A 21,719-nucleotide genomic window follows, 5' to 3' on the forward strand; every position below is an offset into this window, starting at 1 on the left:
CCCTCATTTCCGATAAAATAAAGAGGAAGAAGAAGAAAAAAAAAGAGAAGAAGAAGAAGAAAAACAGGAGAAGAATTTTATCGGGAATGAGGGTCATCGAGGGTCAGGGTCACCGAACGGTAGAGGAAACGCTAAATAGAAAGTATCGTCGATGTGAGATACATGTGGCCGTTGGTGTCGGACACTACATCCATGTCCCACAAGTGGCGCGGGCTTCGACGCCCACGTCACTTGTGGGACGTGGATGTAGTGCCCGACACTAACGGCCACATGTATCTCACACCCACGATACTTGCTAGTTAGGGTTTCCTCTATCGCTCGGTGACCCTCGACGACCCTTGTTCCTGATAAAAAAAAAGAGGAAGAAGAAGAAAAAAAGAGGAGAAGAAAGAATAGAGGAGTTCTTACTCCTCTGTTCTTTCTTCTCCTCTTTTTTCTTCTTCTTCCTCTTCTTTTTTTTATCCTTGAAGCGTTGTCGAGGCCACCCCAAACCCTAGAGAAGCAGCGTCGAGGCCACCCCAAACCCTAGAGAAGCAGCGCCGAGGCCACTAATTAATATTAGTTCTACATTTTTGCCACTAATATATCCATCTGTCATGTTTGAATAATAATTGCCATGTTGTCAATATTTGTAGAAACTATGGACACCGCCTGAGACAAAGTACAAGAAGAGTTGTTGGGGGACATAATCGCATGAGGAAGTGATGCCATTTGCTCGTTGTTTCTCAACGAGATCGATGGTCTGGAAGCAGCTGATTATGATGGCTCCGGTGACCTAATGCCGGTACAAGAAGGAGACCGTGAGGACGGCTCCGGTGACCCAATGCCGGTGCAAGAAGGAGACCGTGATGACGTCTCCGGTGATCGAACCGAGTCCGGCCAGGTATATATATTAGTTAAGCTTCTGCTGACTAGCTAATTGATGCATTCATTGTTTTGGTATGTACGCATATTAATTAAGTCTTTGTTCTTTTTTCTAGCCCTCCGGATCGAGCACAACTTCGGTAAAGAGACGAGGCCCGAAGAAAAAGTTGAGCTCGGATGAAAAGTTTGAGATCATAGCAATCGCGCCCGACAGCCAACCGATTGAACCCCTTAGGACAAAGAGCGCATTTGTTGCTCAGTGCGGGGTTTTGGTTAGGGACAAGATCCCGATCAGCATCCAGCAATGGTTTAAGCCGGCTACAGAAGACCCTGAGGTGTCTTATGTTAATGATATGCAGAAAAATGATCTTTGGATTGAGCTGAAGTCAAATTTCACCCTACCGCCAGAGGATAATCCAGAGAAGCCAGTTAAAGAGCAATTAATCAAGTCTTTTGCTCTTAAGAGGATGGCGGAACTATTCAGGAGGTGGAAGAAAGAGCTGAATAAGTTTATCGAAAATAATGAGACACCAGAATTCAAGGGCAGATATGAGAAGATCAGAGATCACTGGCCCGCATTTGTGGCCCACAAGACATCGGAAAAGAGTAAGAAGATGTCAGCGACAAACAAGCAAAATGCTGCAAAGAAGAAGCATCACCATCGCACGGGGTCAGGTGGCTACCTCGTAGCCCGGCCTAAGTGGGCCAAGACTGAGAATGATCTGGTTGATAAAGGGATCGAACCAGAGACAATTAACTGGCCAGACCGTTGCCGGACTTGGTTCTTCGGGGCTGGCGGAACCTTGGACCCTGTAACAGGGAAGTGCATTTGGACGAACGATCAAATGGACATACCAGTCAGGAAGCTTCAGCACTATATCGAAGCAGCGCAGCAAGGGACGTTCTTTCCAGACAGAGAGAACGACGAGCTCACAATGGCCCTCGGGAATCCTGAGCACCCTGGACGGACACGAGGCACGCCAGGCTCCATTCCGTGGAAGGTTGGGTTTCCGGACGCAGGCGGTTACAAATCCCATGAGAGGAGGAAAAAAGTGCAGCAGACCCAAATGCAGGCGCTGCAAGCAAGGGTACAAGCGATAGAGGAACGAGAAGCAAATCGCAGCAAACGTACTGCCGAAGCTTCCCCCGAAGCTACCCCGCCATCTCAGCGGAGAAGCAGCGTGGCTTCCACCGAGCTGCTTCAGCCGGAGCATGCCTTGACGGCTCCTGCCAGCTATCCCGTGGATGCTATCACGGAGTCTCAAAATTGCCACCTTATGACGCAATGGATGAATTTGAAGGTCAAGGCGGCTGTTGGCTCTGTTTATCCTACTGAACCCGGCGCAACTTTTCACTGCCGGCCGATTCCAGAAGGATATGCTAGGGTGATGGTGGATGAAATAACGGAGGGATTTGAGGACCTCCAGCTTGACCACCCTACCGGTGAAGGGGAGACTAGGCTGGGGTCTGCTCTGAAGACTCCATGCCTATGGCGGAAGGAGCTCATCAACCTTCCGAACTGGACGCCTCCGCCTCCTCCTCCTCCTCCTCCGGCAAGTCAGGGCACTCCGCCTCCTCCACCGCCTCCTCCTCCGGTGAGTCAGGGCACTCCGCCTCCTCCACCGCCTCCTCCTCCGGCGAGTGACGATCAGGGCACTCGACCGGCTCCTTCTCCAGCGCGTGGCGGCACTCCGCCTCCTTCTCCGCCTGCGCCGACGCGCCCGAGCAGCCAGCCTCCTCCTTCTCCGCCTCGTCAGCAAGGGCGGAAGAGACCTGCCGCCGCTCCGGCTGCTCCGGCGCGTCGTAGTCCTTCTCCTCCGCCTCGTAAGCAAGTAAAGAAGACAACCGCTCCGTCTGCTCGGCCGGCGTCTAGCAGTACAGCCAGAGGCGGGAGGACATACAGATTCGGTCCTTCTCTGAAGACTCCAGAGAAGTTACCATACGAGAGGACCCCGGAGGAGAACGCCGAGATCGCACGAACCGAAGTGGATGACTGGTTTCAAGGGTTGAAAGCAAAGAGACATCCACTTCCGGAGGAGAAGGTAGATCCGGTGAAAGCGAAGCGCACTCTGGCTGCCCTGACAAAACCACCCAAGTCTCCGCCGAAAGGAAACTATGAGCGCATTATTGGAAAGGAATTTGCCGAAGCGGAGCGGTCGGGAAGTACTGTCAGTGATCAAAGGCTGAAAGAACGACGAGCTGGGAAACAAATTGCCCAGCTCGGCGAACAAGCGAAGCAATCGTGCCCCCCGCTCAAGGTGCCTAGCCACAACGTCGCTAATGATCCGAGGATGGTGCCCGGTTATAGCAATCTTGCAGATTACCTGCCCGACGATGTACATTATGAACCCATGGAGGTGCAGATACAAAGATACGAGTACGGGAAGCCTCTCGTCAAAGATGAAAGATCTCTATCAACGATGATGCGAAGATTGCATGATTGGTACTTGAAAATCTGCAGAGACTCTGGGGGGAGGAGTACTTTGTATGTGAAAGTTAAAAAGGAGCATGACCTCGTTGGAATTGAACTGTTGCCTGTTCCATTTGAGGAGTTCTATTCAGTTTTTCAATCAATTGGCCCTCGATAAAACAACGGTCGCCTGCTACTGTCTGTAAGTAGTACTACTTCTGTCATTAAGTCTCTCTATATAGCTCAGCTCTTTCATTGCATGTATTTATAATCATCCTCACTATATTATGCAGATTGAAGATCGCCGAATTGAAGAAAAGACAAGTCGGTGATATTGGGTTCATTAACACATATCTCATAGATGCAACTCAGGTTAAATTTCATGCCGCAGCTACCGAGGCCAACTTGCTACGATCGTTGGTAATAAATGAAAACAAAGATATAATACTCTTTCCTTACAACTTCAAGTGAGTGTTACTGTCTTGTGCGTATTCGGTTTCCCTTATATATTAGTCAAGGTTATAGTAATGTAATTGATGAGTTATGCATGCGTGTGCAGTTTCCACTATATTCTCCTAGAGATTAAGCTTGAGCAGGGACTAGTAACCGTCTTAGACTCAAGACGAAAAGATCCCCAGGACTATGCAGACATGACTCAAATACTCGAGAAGTAAGTTAAATCGATCATTATCCACCATATCAGCAACTTTGTTCATTTCCTGATATATCAAGTAATTGTTTTCTTTGTCCGGCAGGGTTTGGAGAAAATTCACCAGAAAAGCTCCGGGACTGCCGAAGGAGCTGCAATTTAGACACCCGAAAGTAAGTACTATAGTAGCATGTTCCGCGCATCTACTAGTCATTCAAGCGCTAGTTTCATCAATACCATTTGGCATTCTTGCTTATCAGTTTGATTGACCTCTATTTCTTGTAAAGTGGTTGTGGCAGGAACAAGGGAATGATTTCTGTGGATACTACGTTTGCGAGTCCATCCGCCACACGACCTGTGAGCGGGGCTACACTGACGAACAATATGAAGTACGTAAATAACAACATTCACAATTTTATTTTATTACCATCATTTGTGTTGAGTTTCATTCATTCATATATATATGTATTGACCCCCTTCTTTAAATTAGATGTTTCGGAAGCGGGATGAACTCCTAGCACCAGCTCGCATGCGAGCAATTCAAGAGGAATTGGCGGCATTCTTTCTTGACCACGTGATCCCTGAAGACGGAGAATACTATGTGGACCCTGAGTCCGTATGATTATATTTGTAAGAGATAATTATTGTATATATGTAGCCGGTAGTGTCGGATAGATATACGAGAACTTGTTGTTTCGACCAATCTCTCGGAGAAGGAGAGGTGGTCGATATCACTTCTCTCTGTATGCATATATGTTCATGACGATCTTCTGTTTCCTTCGTTTGCTTACTAGCTAGCTAGCGTGTCTAGTCCTCTCTATACGTATGTATAGTACGTAGCGTCGACCAAGCACGGACATAAGAGAGGACACTTCTCTCTATTAATTATAGCTAGCTAACACAATATATGAAACACCTAAATTAACCCCCCAAAACCCCCAACCCCCCCCCCCTTTAAAAAAAACAAAAACCCCAACCACAGAAATGCTGACGCGTGGATGCCTATTGGTCCCGGTTGGTGCCACCAACCGGGACCAAAGGGTCTCCTGCCTGGGCTCCGCGCACAGGCCACATGGAGGCCCATCTGTCCCGGTTCTGGATTGAACCGGGACTAAAGGGACAGAGCATTAGTACCGACCCTTTAGTCCCGGTTCCAGAACCGGGACAAAAGGCCCTTATGAACCGGGACAACAGGCCCTTTTCTACCAGTGTATGGGAACTGGTTAAGTGTCCTGATCCTCGCAAGCACAATATAATAGGCACCAAATGGATATATTGCAACAAGCAAGATGAGCATGGTCACGTTGTCAGAAACAAAGCTCGTCTCATTGCTCAAGGATATACTCAAGTTGAAGGGATTGACTTCGATGAGACATTTGCTCCTGTGGCTAGACTTGAAGCCATACGCATACTGCTGGCCTATGCAAATCATCATAACATTCTTCTGCATCAAATGGATGTGAAGAGCGCTTTTCTCAATGGAAAGATTGACGAAGAAGTGTATGTTGCACAACCGTCTGGCTTTGAAGATCCAAAACATCCTGATATGGTGTACAAGCTCAACAAGGCACTGTATGGCCTCAAACAAGCCCCTAGGGCTTGGTATGACACACTCAAAGACTTCCTGAAGAGCAAAGGCTTCAAACCTGGTTCCCTCGACCCCACTCTCTTCACGAAGACATATGATGGTGAACTGTTTCTGTGCCAAATATATGTGGATGACATTATCTTCGGCTGCACCAATCAGAAATACACTGACGAGTTTGGATATATGATGCAAGAGCAATATCAGATGTCCATGATGGGTGAGCTGAAGTTCTTCCTTGGTCTTCAAATACGTCAGCAACGCAACGACATCTTTATATCTCAAGATAAATACCTCAAAGATTGCCTGAAGAAATTTGGAATGCAAGATTGCAAAGGCTACACAACGCCAATGCCAGCCAAACATCATCTGGGTCCCGACGACAATGGTAAAGAGTTCGATCAAAAGGTATACCGCTCCATGATTGGTTCCTTACTTTATTTATGTGCATCTAGGCCAGATATCATGCTTAGTGTTTGCATGTGTGCCCGGTTCCAAGCGGCACCAAAGGAATCGCATCACTTAGCTGTGAAGCGAATTCTCAGATATTTGGCTCACACCCCAACACTAGGATTATGGTTGGATTCTCGGATGCTGATTATGCTGGTGACAAGGTGGATCGCAAGTCTACATCAGGCACATGTCATTTTCTGGTACGATCACTTGTATGTTGGTCTTCAAAGAAGCAGGACTGTGTATCTCTCTCCACTGCTAAATCTGAATACATTGCTACTGGATCTTGCTGCGCTCAGCTTCTATGGATGAAGCAAACACTCAAAGACTATGGCATTCACCTGAAGCAAGTACCACTCTACTGCGACAACGAAAGCTCCATCAAGATTGCCAACAACCCAGTTCAGCACTCAAAGACAAAGCACATTGAAATTCGTCATCACTTTCTCAGAGATCATGTTGTGAAGGAAGATATTGATATCATACACGTTAACACTGAAGAGCAATTGGCAGATATCTTCACCAAGCCCTTGGATGAGAAGAGGTTTTGCAAGTTACAGTGTGAGCTAAATATCTTGGAATCCTCAAATGTCCTGTGATCAGGCACACATCCTAACACTTATGCATGTTGATGACTTAGATGTGCAACACACGAAGTAAAGTATATCTTCAATTAATGAAGACTTACATTCTGAGTGTGAATACATTAACGTGGAATTTGACTTTGGAGCGCCACGATAATTGTGTGCCGTGTCTGGGTCTAATACTTCCTATACGGTGGGTAACGCCACCACCAAATTCTTCTGTTTGAAGTGTTTTACCCATGGCGTTACATGTGCTATGTCTTCACATTTTGTTTGTCTTCATTTTCAACTTGTCTTCATGATTATCTTCACTATGTTGACTTGATTGTCTTCTGATATATACATACTAGTGTTATGTCCTCTACAACATTCACTTATAGCTACGTCTTCCTTGTTGAATCTTTTGAACTAAGTGAATGTGATTGGACCCTAATATCTCTATGCTTTCTATCTCAAACTCTATCTGTCCAAATCATATGCATTCTATTGAAACTGTCGAATGTCTTCTCTGCGTCCTAGTCAGCAGAAGATACAGAGACAAACATTAAGTCTGTTTTCAATGCTAATTCCTTCACCCGAAACCCGGAGCAGTGGGAACGACCACCCGACAATCCAGGCATGCGTGGGAACGTGGAACAACCTCCGATATGTTGCATGATGGCCACGTGTCCTTTAGATGTGAATCGCCAGGGGCACCTGTGTAATAACAATGTGCCGTCCCTGTCCCTATAAATACACGCCTCACCACATTCATTATCCTTTCTTCCACTCTCGCACAAACCCTAGCGCCACCGCTAGCCCTCGACGACGCCGGCATCGAAGCGCTTAGCTATCGCGACCTCACCGACGCCGTCTTCACGCCGGCCGCAGACATCGTCTTCTCCGCCGTCGCCGTAGGTGTTGTCGGTGTCAAAACCGGTGGATCTCGGGTAGGGGTTCCCGAACTGTGCATCTAGGCCGGATGGTAACAGGAGGCAAGGGACACGAAGTTTTACCCAGGTTCGGGCCCTCTTGATGGAGGTAAAACCCTATGTCCTGCTTGATTAATATTGATGATATGGGTAGTACAAGAGTAGATCTACCACGAGATCAGAGAGGCTAAACCCTAGAAGCTAGCCTATGGTATGATTGTTGATTTGTATGTTGTCCTACGGACTAAAACCCTCCGGTTTATATAGACAGCGGAGAGGGTTAGGGTTACACAAAGTCGGTTACAATGGTAGGAGATCTACATATCCGTATCGCCAAGCTTGCCCTCCACGCCAAGGAAAGTCCCTTTCAGACACGGGACGAAGTCTTCAATCTTGTATCTTCATAGTCCAGGAGTCCGGCCGAAGGTATAGTCCGGCTATCCGGACACCCCCTAATCCAGGACTCCCTGAGTAGCCCCTGAACCAGGCTTCAATGATGACGAGTCCGGCGCGCAGATCGTCTTCGGCATTGCAAGGCGGGTTCCTCCTCCAAGTACTTCATAGAAGATTTTGAACACAAAGATAGTGTCCGGCTCTGCAAAATAAGTTTCCACATATTGCCATAGAGAGAATAATATTTACACAAATCTAATCTGCTGACGTATTCCGTAGTGTGACACACCACGACCAAGCCTTTATCCGAATCGTTTTATTATCCCACCTCAGCGCGTCATGCGAGGCGGTTTCCTTGGCACGTCTTGTTAAAGCAGATATCATGTCCCCTTATTCTAGGATTCTCATCAATACGGGCGTGGGTAACCCAACCGCGCCATTGATTACGACGCTTGGAGATAAGCAAGTTTTACCAGGCTGGTGGGGACACATAGTTGCGTCCACCCATATAAGGGGATAAGGATCCACCTTTTCACCTACGCCTTCTTCCTCCTTTGCCTATCCATTCTCGCGCACTCGAGCTCTAGCACCCAAGTCCGCACTCCCCACCTCAACCTTCTCCAGCCATGTCCGGAGCGGGAGGCAAGTAGATGGTCTCCTCCGTCACGGAGGGGCACATCAAAAACTGAGGAAGGCCAGATACTTGTCTAACGACATCACGCACCGGCTTCCCGAAGAGGGGCAGCTCCTCCCCACCCCAAGGCCCCATGAGAGGGTAGTGTTCCTTCCCCACTTCCTCCGCGGACTGGGTTTTCCTATCCACCCATTCGTCCGGGGACTCATGTTCTACTACGGCCTGGATTTCCATGATCTGGCCCCGAACTTCATCCTCAACATCTCGGCGTTTATCGTCAGTGCGAGGCTTTCCCCTGCATCCGCCCCCATTTCGGCCTATGGCTCAAGACTTTCAACGTCAAGCCGAAGGTGGTGCGCGGCAACCAGGCGGAGTGCGGAGGCGCCATGGTGGGCAAGATGACCAACATCTTATGGTTCGAGGGCTCCTATGTGGAGACCCTGAAGGGGTGGCAATCGGGGTGGTTTTACATCACCGAGCCGCGCGACCCTGAGTGGGTCGCAGCCCCCGAGTTCCAGTCCGGACCCCAACGCGGCTCACGTCCTGGAAAGAGACAGGCCTGTTGTGGGGCAGCAAAGGAGAGGTGACTGGACTGCAAACATGCATCCAAACCCTGGTGGACAAGCAACTCAAGCTTGTCAACGTAGTCCAGGTTATGCTCATCTGCCTGATCCTCCCGTGTCAACAACGGGCCTTCAATCTGTGAGAGTTCAACCCGGCGTAGCATCAAACTCTGAGCAGGCTCTTTGACACAACGTACGAAGATGCCTGGAAGGTGCTTTTCAAGGGCGCCGAGGCTCCCGCATCCGCTACCGAGGATCGCGGATTCAGCGCGCAGCGTCATGCTAGCGCGGTAAGTTGTCTGTACCTTTTACAGGGTATTAGTTTTTCATAGTTTAACTCTATGCGGGATCTAAGATCCCTTACCTTTGACAGGTTTGGCAGGCGAAGTCCGGACAGATTGACTGTCCGGCTCCTTTGCCCGAAGACCTAGCCGATGCCCGCTTGGCGAAGCTGCTGGTTCCGGCACCCCATGTGGTGCCTGAGAAGAAGGCCACGAAGAAGGCCACGGGGACTCGAAAGAGTGCCCGGCGCCAGGAGGTGTCGGGTTCATCATCCGACGACTCCAAGGCGCATTCCTCCCGTGAAGACGAGGAGGAGGAAGAAGAGACCTCTCCCCCCCAGCAGGAGGAGAGAAGAAAAGGAAGGCCGCCCTCACGACGGCGGAGAAGAGTGGCCGCTCAGGGCCAAGCCCCTGGCGAAGTCGTAAGTATCCGGATACCAGAGTAATTCATAGTATTCCTTTATTGCACAGCTTTCCCTTATGTCGAATATGATTATGCAGCCTACCCAAAGACCGGCTCGATGCATCGTCGAGCGGTTCACTGGACTCATCGGATGTGAATTGGCTTCCGACGGCTTCCTCCCCCGCCCTACGGACGATGCCGAAGTGTTGTCTCAACAGGTTCCAAGCCGGGAGGAGGTGGTCCTGGAGGCGCCGCAAGGCGACCTCCCGGACTCTAGGAGTAAAGGGGATAAAACCCCCCAGGGCTCCAAGTCCGTCTCTAGACCGGACACCGCTCCGGAACCTTCAAAGGTTCTAGAGTCCGGCGGGGACCTCCTTCCAAGAGGAGCAAGCCCACCGTGCCGGTGACCCCCGTCCAACCGGAGGCGCCGGACAATCTATTGGAGGTGCTCAAAGGCGCCTCCATCGACGAGGAGCACCGCACCATTATGAGTGCGGTGGTCCAGAAGGTTCAGTCCGCCAAGAGCGGACTGACTGAAGCTTGTACTAGCCTTTTAACAGGCTTTGAGGTAAGTAAATGATGTGTAAATAATATTACCGCATAGACAGTAGCCCCTGATGCTCTGTTTGGCGTTCGGGAAGAAAAGCCGAATAGAGGATCAAAGAAAATTCGCAGGAGTCTAACAAAAAGGAGTCAATATACGTATGCAGGCTTCTCTGCTGGCGTCCGCCGCACTGACTGCGGAAGTGGACACGCTAAAGCAGAACCTTGAGCGGTCCGAGCAAGAGCTCGGGCGTGCCAAGAAGCAGCTCGAGGACAATGAAGGTAAGAAATACCTTGTTTAAGTATATATATAAAAAGTGCAATTGCAAAAAATGACAGGAGTATCGTGGCTATTGTAGGGGCCACGTCTGAGGTGGCGACCCTTAAGCAAGCACTGGTCGAGGCCGAGAAGAGGGCGGCCACGGAGTGCATCGAGTGGGAGAAGTATGAGGCCCAGGTTGGCAAGGTGCGGCAAGAGCTCCAGGCTCTCATGACAAAACATGAGAGTTTGGAGCTTGACTCAAAGACGCGAGCGTCCGAGCTTGCGGTGGCTATTAAAGATGCCAAGTCTGCTAAGGCCGAATCCCAGAAGACCCTCCAGGAGTTGGATGCGGTGAAAAAGATAGCGGTGGGTAAGGCATTCTTTATGCAAAGTAAACATGTAAACGTGAGTTACTTGTTACTTACCCGAATCCGGAGTTCATCAGGAGCCTTCGCGGATCTTCCCCGTAGCGTGTCCGATGCTGCCGCATTCTATCGAGCCGAGGAGGGCAGCTCGACAGAGAAGGTGTTCTGGTCTTAGTATGCTGAGGCCGGACACCCCGTGCCCCTGAGCGACCAGCTGAAGCAACTGGTCGAGCTCCACAAGGCGGCCGAGCATGCCATGAAGGGCCTCATAGTTCGGCTGTGGCCTGGAGAGGCTCTGCCTGGGAGCTATTTCGGGCTGGTGCGGCGGCTGGTGGGGGCCTGTCCAAGGCTCGAAGTCATCAAGCGCTCCGTCTGCATTGAAGGTGCCCGTAGGGCCCTTGCCCGTGCTAAGGTGCACCGGGGCAAGCTGGATGCTGAGAAGCTTGTGAAGGATGGGCCACCGCCGGGGAAAGAGCATCGCAAGCCCGAGAATTATTATAAGGATGCTCTGAAGGGTGTCTGCCTTATGGCGGATGAATGTTCCAGGGATGTAATCTTTGAGTAAAACTCGCTCGTTTTGTCCTGTGTGCTGAAAACTTGTTCATATGCGCTAAGCAATGCTGTTGGAATTTAAAATATTACCTTCTGTGCAGCTGTTTATCAATTCTAAGAGATGGCGAGTCATCGGCTTCTGCCCCCGTGCCGCTAGTGCTGGGGTGTTCGGGGATAAACCTGAGCGCTCTTTTTCCCATGTTTGGGTCCTTCGAGGGAGGCGCTCAGCACAATGAACAAGGCAATCAGACTATAATGCTTGAACACTCTCACTTAGCCATAGAACTCTATAATTTTAAATTTCGGCGAAGCCCCTGGTATTTGGAAGACCGAGTTTGGGGCGCTATCCACGCCTTGGACGGATAGAGCCGACTCCTCGCTCTAAGCGGCATAAGTCTTTAGGGACTCAGAAAACCTCTCGAACAGCGACCAGCTCTCGCTTCATCATGACAGTCAGTTTTAGCTTTCTCTACTGAGGTGCTCGACCCAGCTCAACTGGGGCACAATCGCAGTAGTTCTCCTAGTGCTACCTTAGCCGATATAACGGAACGTAAGGCACCAAAACATAGGAGCCGGGCAAACCCAACTATTGACCCAAGACATGATTCGGAGCCGATGCATATAATGCTATAAGTTCGGGGTGCCACACTTGTTAAAGTGTTCGGACTTCTCACACCATATTGAGGGGTACTAAAGCCCCTGGCGTATTTTGGCCGTACCAAAGTGTACGGGTGCAACATGTCGTTAAGGAACATATATTTGTAAAAAAGGTAATGCAAAAATAGACAAAAGCTATGCATTGTTTATTAAAAAGGGCTGCGATCAAAGCAGAACAATACAAATAATGCGATAAGCAAAAGGTTGGACTATTTAACATGTCCTTTCCAGGGGCAGGCTGCGGAATGGTATGCGAAACAGGTAGACTGCTCGTGATAGAGACCACCTGGGAGTTCCGTAATGCGGCATGGCTTGTCTACTTCCCTGGTTCTTGCATCGTTTGTGCGGTAATTGAACTACCGAACAGGCCTTCCGAAGAATGGAGTCCTGAAAGTAAGAGAAAATTAAAAAATCGGCAGCCCCTGGTGCGGTTTAAGCCGTGTTTCGGGCATGCCGTGATGGTGCCCCTCCCCCTGTACCCATGGTATTTCTAGAGCGTAGTTATGTACGCGAAGCACTAGCGTCATATTTTTGCGAAGGCTGGGGTTGGGGACGTATTGCTACGCCTGCTCGAAACGTGCCAGGCAGTCTTATTGTAGGTTACTCCGGGCGCGCTTGACGGTGTCCGGACGTTTAATGGCCGGACTGGAGAACTGCCTGGAGAGGCTGCTTTGTACTTCCGCTGCAAGGGCCGCCGTGTGCTCCTCCATTCAGAGGGAGCGTTCGGTGTTTCCATTGACCGTAATTACTCCTCGAGGGCCTGGCATCTTGAGCTTAAGGTATGCGTAGTGAGGTACCGCGTTGAACTAGGCGAATGCGGTTCGCCCGAGCAGTGCGTGATAGCCGCTGCGGAATGGGACTATGTCGAAGATTAACTCCTCGCTTCAGAAATTATCCGGAGATCCGAAGACCACTTCAAGTGTGACTGAGCCTGTACAGTTGGCCTCTACACCTGGTATTACGCCTTTAAAGGTCGTTTTGGTGGGCTTAATCCTCGAGGGATCTATGCCCATTTTCCGCACTGTATCCTGGTAAAGCAAGTTCAGGCTGCTGCCGCCGTCCATAAGGACTCTAGTGAGATGAAATCTGTCAATAATTGGGTCTAGAACCAATGCGGCGAATCCGCCATGACGGGTGCTAGTGGGATGGTCCCTTCGATCAAAGGTGATCGGGCAGGAGGACCATGGGTTGAACTTTGGGGTGACTGGCTCTACCGCGTATACGTCCCTTAACGCGCGCTTCCGCTCCCTCTTGGGGATGTGCGTTGCGTATATCATGTTCACCGTCCGCACTTGTGGGGGAAAACCCTTCTGTCCACTATTGTTCAGTGGCCGGGGCTCTTCGTCGTCATCGCTATGCAGCCCCTTGTCGGTATTTTCGGCATTTAACTTGCCTGCCTGCTTGAACACCCAATAATCCATGTTGGTGTGATTGGCCGGCTTTTCGGGGGTGCCATGTATCTGGCACAAGCGGTCGAGTATTTGGTCCAAACTGGACGGGCCCCTAGGATTTCTTTTGAATGGCTTTTTCCGCTGACCGGATTTATAGCCTTTGAATCCGGCATTAACTGCCGTATCCTCAGCATTGTCGCCGTTAATGCGGCGCTTCTGCTTGTTGCAACGCGACCTGCCACTACTGTCCCTGGTATCCGAATTACCAGGGTTCTTGGTCATATTGTTACTACGAGCAAGCCAGCTGTCTTCTCCCGTGCAAAAGCGGGTCATGAGTGTCGTGAGTGCTGCCATAGATTTCGGCTTTTCCTGTCCAAGGTGCCGGGCAAGTCACTCATCATGGATATTTTGCTTGAAGGCTGCTAGGGCCTCTGCGTCCGGATAGTCAACTATTTGATTTTTCTTTGTTAGGAGCCGTGTCCAGAATTGCGTGGCCGATTCCTCTGGCTGCTGAATTACATGACTTAGGTCATCGGCGTCTAGGGGTCGAACATAAGTGCCCTGGAAATTGTCGAGGAATGCGGCTTCCAGGTCCTCCCAACAACTGATTGATCCTGTTGGCAAGCTGTTAAGCCAATGCCGAGCTGGTCCTTTAAGCTTGAGTGGGAGGTATTTGATGGTGTGGAAATCATCGCCGCAGGCCATGTGGATATGAAGGAGATAATCCTCGATCCATACCGCAGGATCTGTTGTGCCATCATATGATTCGATGTTTACGGGTTTGAAACCCTCAGGGATTTGATGATTACTTCGTCTGTGAAGCATAGTGGGTGTGCGGCGCCTCTGTACTGGGCTATATCACGACGTAGCTCCAATGAGCTTTGTCTACTATGTTCGACCCTATCGGATTTGTGTCCGGCGTGACGGTTACCATCTCGAGTCGTGGGGCGCCCACACCATCTGTAGACCGATCTTGTTTGCCTTGCCTTGTCCTCCAACATATCTCGCAGGTCAGGCGCATTTTCCCGTGCCTTGGTACGGGGTGCGGCTTGAGTGGAGGGCCGAGAGGCCTCTCTGTCACGGCCACGAGGTGGCCGGTCGGCCGTATCAAGTGCTGGTGATGTAGGTTTAGGTGCTTCCTCCTCTAATCAGGGTAGCAACCTGCGCTTTGGGTAGCTCTTGGAGAGGCATTCGAGTTTATGCTCTTCGGCCGCAAGGACTTCAGTCCATCTGTCGACTAGCAAATCTTGATCAGCTCTAAGCTGTTGCTGTTTTTTCTTGAGGCTTCTTGCCATGGCCATAAGCCTGCGTTGAAAACGCTCTTGCTCGACGGGATCCTCTGGCACGACGAATTCATCGTCGTCGAGGCTTGCCTCGTCTTCGGAAGGAGGCATATGATTATCGTCCTCGACCTCTCTGTCTGCCGCTCTCTCATGAGGGCTGGTTTTTCCATCCTCCTGTGCTAAATCTTGCTGGAGGGGGTTTTCTTCGGCACTCTTCGGAGTATTATTATCTCCCGTGCTGGAATCACCGTATTTGTTTTGGCGGGATTTTGAGCGGCACCGCTGACGCCGGCGCTTAGGCTGTTTCTTGGAGGGGTCATCCTCCGCTGTTCCATCGCCATCTCCATCTTTTGGGGTGTCGACCATGTATATGTCATATGACGAGGTGGCTTTTGGGGTGTCGATGTCTTCGGATCGAAGTCGAGCATGTCGGTTAAATCGTCGACAGTGGCTACAAAGTGGGTAGTGGGTGGGCTTTGAATTTCTTCATCGTCCGTATCCCAACCTTGCTGACCGTAGTCCGGCCAGGGCTCTCCTGATAAAGAGAGAGACTTTAGTGTCTTCAGAATATCGCCGAAAGGCGAGTGCTGAAAGATGTCCGCGGCAGTAAACTCCATGATCGGCGCCCAATAGGATTCGATCGGCAGGGGCGCGGAGGGTTCGGAGTCCGGAGAGGAGTCCGGCTCCTTGGAGTCACGAGTCTCGCGGAGTGCAGGGCTGGTGTTCGGCTCGATCGCCGTTGGGATCGCAGCCCCCGAGGCAGCGTCCAACCACCCGTCCTCGATCGGCACAGTTGGCTCCGAATTAAGGGTCGAAGCCGATGCGGGTGCGGCCTCCAGGGCACTGTTCGGCGGTAGAGCTAGATCATGCTCGTCGTGAAAATGCGGCGCGCTCGGCAGTGGCTCAAATCCATCGAAGATCAAGTCCCCGCGGATGTCAGCCGTGTAGTTTAAACTTCCAGATCTGACCTGACGGCCAGGGGCATAGCTCTCGATCTACTCCAGATGGCCAAGTGAATTGGCCCGCAATGCGAAGCCGCCGAAGATGAAGATATGTCCGGGGAGGAAGGTCTCACCCTGGACTGCATCGCTATTGATGATCGTAGGAGCCATCAAGCCTTACGGCAACGACACAGAGGAACTCTCAATGGAAGCACCAATGTCGGTGTCAAAACCGGCGGATCTCGGGTAGGGGTTCCCGAACTGTGCGTCTAGGCCGGATGGTAACAGGAGGCAGGGGACACGAAGTTTTACCCAGGTTCGGGCCCTCTTGATGGAGGTAAAACCCTACATCCTGCTTGATTAATATTGATGATATGGGTAGTACACGAGTAGATCTACCACGAAATCGGAGAGGCTAAACCCTAGAAGCTAGCCTATGGTATGATTGTTGATTTGTATGTTGTCCTACGGACTAAAACCCTCCAGTTTATATAGACACCGGAGAGGGTTAGGGTTACACAAAGTCGGTTAAAATGGTAGGAGATCTACATATCCGTATCACCAAGCTTGCCCTCCACGCCAAGGAAAGTCCCTTCCGGACACGGGACGAAGTCTTCAATCTTGTATCTTCATAGTCCAGGAGTCCGGCCTAAGGTATAGTCCGGCTATCCGGACACCCCCTAATCCAGGACTCCCTCAGCTGTCCTCCGTCACCAAGTTAGGGCACGGACGATCGAACTGCTCGGCCTCCTCTCCCACTCCGTCTAGCAGTTCTTCGTGTGGTAAATAAAACTTCCTTTTTACGGGCCCTTTGATCCTATAGATTCATCACTTTCTACCACAAGCAGTTTCTGTTCACACAAGTTGGATCTATTTCATATTGCATCTCATAATATGCCTAGTATGTTCACTTATGCTTCACAAAGTAGTCAGATTCCTCACTTGTACTTATTCGTGGATTCGTACAAATCTGGAACCAACTCTCTATCTATGAGTGAATGTCTTCGCACTATGAGGTCAATGTCTTCTAAACTGATTTATCTTCAAAATCTTCTGAGAATGCATATGACCTCTTCCCCTTTCCTCGCACCTTAATGCTGTCACAGGTACATGTCCGTGGGAGAATCCCTTGGTTCTCATAGTCTGCATTCGTTTGCAGAATTCTTACATCATCACATTAACTCTCCCGAAGCCAGTTCCCGTTTGACCAGAAAGCGGAAGCCTTTGAAGCCTTTAAACATGTTGAAGCCCTTCAGTTTAAGCTTCATGGCACCAGAGAAACCTACAAGAAAGGGTGGTAGACAGCATCGTGGCAACACCTCAAGAGATTTGCCTCCTGACCTCTATGAGCTGTACAAGACAGATCCAGAGGAGGACTACAATCAGCGAAAAACTCGAATCCAATGGATTCAAAGATATTGGGCAGAACAGTGGTTCAAGTACAGGTTCGTGACCCAGGAGTATGCTGAGAAGAATGCCATCAAACGACCATGGGGAGACATTCTATACAGAAATCTTCAACCCAAGTCCAGAGCTGAAGCCATTGAACAAGGCTTCTATCCTTGCATGGTCCATGGACCGCAGCCTGCGGATGCAGACCCATCTTCATTACTGTGGTGCCGGGATGATAATTTGTTCAAGCGCAACCTTCAGTTTGTCAGGAACTCGGCCAAAGAGAACAAGAAGTCACGAGGCTTAGACTTCAATCCATGCCCCTCTGCTCCTCGTGCTGATGGCACACGCGAAGCTGAACCCAATCTTGTTGGGCCCTTCTACAACCTGGAAGGTCTCATCACTCATATCATGGTTCAAGGGACAGCCGTGGATGAGCCTGCAGATGACGCTGAATCTGATGAAGCGCCTGCACCGCCGAAGCCAAAGAAACTGAAGAAGCCTAAAGCTTCAAAGCCTGCTCCTGCACCAAAGGTCTTACATGCGAAGCCTCTGGCCACTGCACCTCCTGAACACAGTGTGCAGTCTGAAGATTTGTCATGCATCTCCAAGCCCTCAAGAGTAAAGATGCCCTTGCAACCCACCAGCCAAGAACGGACTGCTGCTGCTATTCTGCGCAACGACACCATTGATCTGTCCAGCGATGAAGATCTTGCAGATGACGCTCTTGAGCAACTGATCAAGAGCAAAGAAGAAGCAGAAATCTTCAATGATTTTCCTCTCTTTGACGTTGCAATCCTTCACAACTTCATTGATGAGTGGTTTGAAACCCCCAATCTCAGCTTTGATGATCTGCAACTTCCAATTGGCCTCAGCGTCGCTTTCACTGGCGCCATTGCTTCTGAGCTAGCTCTAACTCAGCGCATCGTTGAACTGAAGCAAAAGATCGACTATGAGAAAGCTCGGTTCAAGCAGCACACGGCAAAGCTCAGCGTGCAAGATGTCAAGAACTTCAAGATTATGCTGGACGAGCTCAAGGAAGCCTTTCTCAAGAAACGTGAAGAAGCTAAAGGTTCTCGTGAGCGCATGAAGCGTCTGGCTGACAAGTGCGTGCAAGCCTACAATGAAGCTGAAAAGCGCAAGGCTCTTGGGCGTCTGAAAGTGCAACTATCCTTGGGTGGTTTTGGTAATTCCTAACAACATATAGCTCATTGAGCTAACATTATTCCAAGATTAATATTCAGGAAAAGTTCAATGAATGGCATGGCATGGATGAGGAAAGTGGATCCCTCAAAATTCTAAGGACAAAAAGTTTGGCTCAAGCTTGAAGCTCAAGACTCTACATTTTATATTTTAGTGATCCAAGATCACATTGAGTCTATAGGAAAAGCCAATACTATCAAGGAGGGATGAGGTGTTGCTTAATGGCTTGCTTGCTCAAAATGCTTAGTGATATGCTCCAAAATCCTCAACTACCTTCCCACATCCCCATATGACCTAAACCAAAAGTCAAACTCGGCCCCACCGATTCTTTCTATCCGGCGCCACCGAGTTTCAAATGTCATAGCCACTGCCACTAACCCTAGGCAAATCGGTCTCACCGATAGGGATCTCGGTCTCACCGAGATGGATTGTAATCTCTCTGTTTCCCTTCGTAACGTTTCGGTCTTACCGAGATGAGCGATCGGTCCCACCGAGATTGCAATGTAAACTCTCTGTTTCCCTTTTGTAACATTTCGGTCTCACCGAGATGAGCGAATCGGTCCCACCGAGTTTACCTGACCAACTCTCTGGTTAGCTTATTACCAAAATCGGTCCCACCGAGTTTGTGTAATCGGTCACACCGAGATTACGTTATGCCCTAACCCTAACCATATCGGTCCTACCGAGTTGCATCTCAGTCCCACCGAAAATCCTAACGGTCACTAGGTTTGCTGAATCGGTCCGACCGAGTTTAACCATTCGGTCCCACCGAGTTTGGCAAATTGTGTGTAACGGTTAGATTTTGTGTGGAGGCTATATATACCCCTCCACCCACTCTTCATTCGTGGAGAGAGCCATCAGAACATACCTACACTTCCAATACACATTTTCTGAGAGAGAACCACCTACACTTGTGTTGAGGTCAAGATATTCCATTCCAACCATATGAATCTTGATCTCTAGCCTTCCCCAAGTTGCTTTCCACTCAAATCTTCTTTCCACCAAATCCAAATCCTGTGAGAGAGAGTTGAGTGTTGGGGAGACTATCATTTGAAGCACAAGAGCAAGGAGTTCATCATCAACACACCATTTGTTACTTCTTGGAGAGTGGTGTCTCCTAGATTGGCTAGGTGTCACTTGGGAGCCTCCGACAAGATTGTGGAGTTGAACCAAGGAGTTTGTAAGGGCAAGGAGATCGCCTACTTCGTGAAGATCTACCGCTAGTGAGGCAAGTCCTTCGTGGGCGACGGCCGTGATGGAATAGACAAGGTTGCTTCTTCGTGGACCCTTCGTGGGTGGAGCCCTCCGTGGACTCGCGCAACCGTTACCCTCCGTGGGTTGAAGTCTCCATCAACGTGGATGTACGATAGCACCACCTATCGGAACCACGACAAAAACATCCGTGTCTCCAATTGCGTTTGAATCCTCCAAACCCTTCCCTTTACATTCTTGCAAGTTGCATGCTTTACTTTCCGCTGCTCATATACTCTTTTGCATGCTTGCTTGAATTGTGTGGAGATTGCTTGACTTGTGCTAAGATAGCTAAAATCTGCCAAGAACTAAAATTGGGAAAATGCTAGATTTTTATTTGGTCAAGTAGTCTAATCACCCCCCTCTAGATATACTTTCGATCCTACAAGTGGTATCAGAGCTTTTGGCGGTCATAGCCTTGGTTTCACAACCTAGGAGAGTATGGCGTCTAGCGAGGGAAATTATCACCGTAGAGGTCCTTACTTTGATGGCACTAATTTTGCTAGTTGGAAGCATAAGATGAAAATGCATATTCTTGGACATAACCCCGCCGTTTGGGCTATTGTGTGTATTGGCTTGCAAGGTGAATTCTTTGACGGGAAAGAACCGAACCGTGAAGCCACCGCGGAAGAGTTGAAAATGCTGCAATACAACGCTCAAGCTTGTGATATCCTCTTCAACGGATTGTGCCCCGAAGAATTCAACAAAATCAGCCATCTTGAGAATGCAAAGGAAATTTGGGATACTTTGATTGATATGCACGAAGGTACCGACTCCGTCAAGGAATCCAAATTGGATGTGCTTCAAAGTCAACTTGACAAGTTCAAAATGAAGGATGGTGAAGGTGTTGCTGAAATGTACTCTAGGCTTGCTCTTATCACAAATGAGATTGCCGGCTTAGGGAGTGAAGAGATGACCGATAGATTCATCATCAAGAAGATCCTAAGAGCCTTGGATGGAAAATATGATACCGTGTGCACATTGATCCAAATGATGCCAAATTACAAAGATCTCAAGCCAACGGAAGTCATCGGAAGAATTGTTGCTCATGAGATGTCACTCAAGGATAAAGAGGAACTTCACAACAAATCAAGTGGTGCTTACAAAGCCTCATGTGAAGCCCCCACATCATCGAGTGAGAAACAAACCTTCAATGAAGAATTGAGCTTAATGGTGAAGAACTTCAACAAGTTCTACAAGAGTAGAAGCAAAGAGAGAAGCTCCAAGTCAAGGTCCTACAATGACAAAAGATCTTCTAGTCGAGAGCGAAACTGCTACAATTGTGGAAGGCCCGGACACTATTCCAATGAGTGTACGCCCCCTACAAGAGAAGAGAAGATTCTCCCAAGAGAAGAAGTAGAAGAGAAGAATCACCATCTAGAGAAAGAAGGAGTAGAGATGATCGTTATGAACGAAGACCCTCACGGAGAAGCAAGGATTCGGAAAGAAAGGACAAGTCATCAAGGAGCTACACAAAACGAAGACATCAAGCTCATGTTGGTGAATGGGTATCCGGCTCCGACTCCGACAACCACTCCGAGAGAAGCTATCACTCCGACTCCGAATATACTCAAGATGAAGGTGTTGCCGGTCTAGCACTTGTGACAACCAACTCCTACGACATATTTGACTCACCAAATGAAGGAGTTGGAACATGCTTCATGGCTAAAGGCCCAAAGGTATCACACCCCGAGTATGTTGATTTCAATAGTGATGAAGATGACTTGTTAGGTGATGATGATTTACTTGTTGACAACTCTAGTGATGAATACTGTGATGAAACGTCAATTAATCATGCTAATCAAGATAAAACGAATGACAATGATAAGGAGAAGATTGAGTCTCTAACTAAAGAACTAAACACTCTTAAGTTAGCTCATGAAACTATCTTAGGAGATCATCGAGAACTTTTAAGGACTCATGAGAAATTACGCTTTGAAAAGCTCAACCTTGAGCAAGAGCATGAGTTCTTAAAAGCAATCAATGATGATCTTCGTAAGAAAAGTTCTTCTTACATTGCCAAGCGTTTACTCTTATCCACTTACATGCCTCAAGTCAAGTCTAGTAACAAGAACAAGAAAGATTCTTCCTCTAGTAGTAACAATAATCATGCTAAATCCAATATTGTTGCTTCTAGTAGTTCTCTTGA

This window comes from Triticum aestivum, chromosome 2A, assembly GCF_018294505.1.
Source record: "Triticum aestivum cultivar Chinese Spring chromosome 2A, IWGSC CS RefSeq v2.1, whole genome shotgun sequence".
Taxonomy (NCBI): domain Eukaryota; kingdom Viridiplantae; phylum Streptophyta; class Magnoliopsida; order Poales; family Poaceae; genus Triticum; species Triticum aestivum.